Genomic DNA, 3,776 nt, shown 5'->3' with positions numbered 1-3,776 from the left:
TACATGGTATATTATATAAACGAAAAAGAAGAGAGTACCATTTAAATATTTCATACATTTAATTTATTTTTTAATTTTAATTACTTAGACTAAATATACAAGAAAATATACAGATATAAAATGATATGACAAATAGAATATTGCAAAATGGGTGAAAATAGTAAATATTTTAATTCTATGGTTGAAAGTAACAGATCATAATTCTTTAAAATAAAAATATTTATAAAATAATAAAAAGAATAGTTAACTCTTTTAAATAAAGAAGTTAGTAAAATAATAAAATAAAGAATTAATTATTTTTAAATAAGATAATAGAATATATATTTTATAAAAATTATAAAATTAATGATAATTAATATCTTGTTTTATCAATTTTTATTTTAAAAAATTTAAATTTTATAAGTGATATGTAAGATACTTATATCAGAGTGGGAGAGATGTTTTATATTGAGTGGTTGATGAAAAATTTTAGGATAAAATATATTGTACATTTTCTTAAAGGTTTAAACACACTCCTAATCATTTTCGTTGCTCCATAGGCTTCAATTTATTGTACGGTCTCCATCAATGGATCTAAAATCTGGTCAAAGTGAAAAAAATTAATGAAAATTTTTTCTTTTATTTATCATGAAAATGTATAAATTAAATTAAATTAATTCAATGTGTTTGACATATTTGTAGATTTAAGTAAATTATGCGTAGACGAAAATGGTTGTATCTTGTAAACAAAAATACTACTTAACAATGTTTTGAAAACTTTAATAAGAAGAAATGTACTTTTTAATTAAATTCTATAATAATTAATTAAATTACAGAAGAAAAAAAATATACAACTTTTTTTATTAAATATTAGAATAAATTATTATTTTTACTTTTAAAAATTACAATACTAACATAAAATTACTCAAAATAAAGTTAATAAACTTATTTATATCTATAAAAGATGAATTTTATTTGACAAAAATAAACATAAACATTAAATTTATGTTGATTTTATAAAAAAATTAGCCAGTATAACTAGATAAATTTCAAAATTATTCCTGTTATCATCTTTAATTTTTTTCCTCTCTTAAAAAGGTATAACAAGTTAATGTATGTTAGAAAAGTTAGTTATGATTAATTACATATTAGTTATAGTTAGCTGACGTGTATAACAGAAACGGTTAGAGCAATAGCTTAGTCACACATCTATATAAACACTCTAATTTGCTGCACATTAATCATAATCTCATTCTCTCTTATTTCTCTTTCTACTCATTTTCACATGGGAGTCTAATACCTTTCATGGTATCAGATCACAAGATTCTAAATCATGACAAATACATCTGCTAAATCAAATGCTGGAGCTGAAATTCGTAGCTTTTCGAATCCAATTGGAATCAAACTATCTACCCTGGAGAGATCAAGCAGAATTCACTATCAAAGGTCATGAATTAATGGAGCATGTTCTTTAAGTTAATATACTAACTCAATTCAGATGAAGATCGAATGAATAGAATAATCACACTTAAATACAAGATCTGAAAAAGGTAAGATGCACTCCTCAAATCCTGCCTTATAGCTTTAATGTCAGATTCTTTCACCACAAGTATAGTTGGTTGCACCTTCTCTTGTCAGATATAGAAGAGGAATAGGTTAAAAACTTTATTTGCTTCACAAAAAAGAGCTAAAGAGAATCAATTGAAAAACAAGCTAAACAATACAAAGAAAGAGGGAACTAGGGGTGTACATGGGCCGGGTGAAGCCGGGTTTGATGTGACCCAGACCCGACCCGAAATATACACCAGGTCTATTTATTAGACCCGAACCCGGCCCTAGACCCGATGAAACCAATACACTTTCGGGTCACAATTATATCGGGTGAAAACCGGGCCGTTAACATTACATTACGTTGATACCTTCTTGTAAACTAGCATGTAAAAATATCCAAATTTCCAAGGCTCCAACCATTAGTTAACATGGTAAAATTCACTTAGAAAAATATAACAAGAACCAACCATTCTTCAAAATTAAAGCATAACCACAATCAATATTAAAGCATAACAACAATCAATACTAATATTGTCTAATAATACCAAATATTTAAATCAATACAAATAACACAATCTTATGTATTAGTCTAAAATCTTATGCATTCTAAACATAAAACATTAACTTATAGTCTTATAATGACTAATAACACAAAATATTAAGGTTTACAATACTTAAATTCCACGTAAGAATAGTCATGATCCATCACTAATAACACAAAATATTAATTGTGTATGATGACCGGGCCACCGGGCCGACTTCGGGTGACCCGAGCTATGGCCCAGGCCCGACCCGAAATAATGACCGGGTCTATTTTTGAGACCCGTATCCGATCCTAAACCCGATGAAATCACTCCAAATTAGTTTCTAAAGTGTTCGGGACCGGGTCGGGCCGGGTCTGTGCACCCCTAGAGAGAACTATGACAGACTACTTACTTGAAATCAACAAAACCCTAATTTTGGTAGGAGTTGAAATGAATGAAGCTGCAAATGTCAATGTAATCTTAGGAGGTTTATCAGAATATTATGGTTCTTTCATTGTTGTAATTAATGCTAGAGAGACACCAATTTCAGTAGCAACACTAGAGTCTTTACTTTTAGTACTAGAATATTGGATTGAGAAATTCTCAAAGTCAGACTCCCAAATTATACAAGAGAATATAACTCAGAGAAGGCACAATAATGACAAAAGTCTAGAAAGGAACCAGTATGAAAGCTACAGCAGATGTGGCAGCAATTTCTTCGGACGAGGAAATGGGAATTTTGCAAGAAATTGAGGTCGTGGATATGGTCTGTCAAGAGGGAGAGGCAAGAATGACCTGTCAAGTTTGCAACAAATATGGTTATTCTGCATTAGATTGTTGGCACAGTTTCAATAAAGAGTTATCAGGTTTTGCTAGTCCTAGCAATTCGTAGTACAGATCTCAAGCCAACTTAACTACCACTGAAGCATTTGTAGCACCTGCAACATTTTATGACCCGAATTGATACCTCAATTTGGGTGCAACTCATCATATGACGCCAGGTGCATCTCAATTTTCAGAGTATGCATGATAAACCCCATTTGTAGGGTTTATCTTGTATTGATTTTAGGGGATTTTATAACCTTTTACCCACATTTATTCATTGAAATAGCATGGTTTTATAACTTCTCCTTTAATTGTGCTTAAGAGTGAAAACATGCTTTTTAGGTCTTAAAATAACTAAATCTAATTCACCTTGATTCCATTAGATGCCTTGATATGTTTGTTAAGTGGTTTAAGGTTTAGGAGGCAAAGATTGGATCAAGGAAATAAAGAAAAAAGCATGAAAAGTTGGAGAACTCATGAAGAAATGAAAGAACCGGAAAGCTGTCAAGCCGACCTCTTCGCACTGAAACGACCATAACTTGAGCTACAGAGGTCCAAATGATGCGGTTCCAGTTGGGTTAGAAAGCTAACATTCGGGACTTCGAAATGATATAAAATTTGCCATAGTTGCTACACGTATGGTGTCGCGCACACGCATAGTACGCGCATGCGCCGTTGCTGCCACCTGGTTCACTTAAAGCAAAACGTGGCCAGCGATTTTAGAAGCCTTGTGGGCCCAATCCAACTCATTTCTGATGCTATTTAAGCCAAGGATTGAAGGGGGAATGAAGATACTCTCATACTTTAGATGTTAGTTACCATTAGTTTAGTTTAGTAGTTAGAATTAGTTTCTAGAGAGAGAAGCTCTCACTTCTCTCTAGAATTAGGATTAGGATT

This window comes from Arachis duranensis, chromosome 3, assembly GCF_000817695.3.
Source record: "Arachis duranensis cultivar V14167 chromosome 3, aradu.V14167.gnm2.J7QH, whole genome shotgun sequence".
Taxonomy (NCBI): domain Eukaryota; kingdom Viridiplantae; phylum Streptophyta; class Magnoliopsida; order Fabales; family Fabaceae; genus Arachis; species Arachis duranensis.
Note: the sequence above shows the minus strand (reverse complement) of the source record.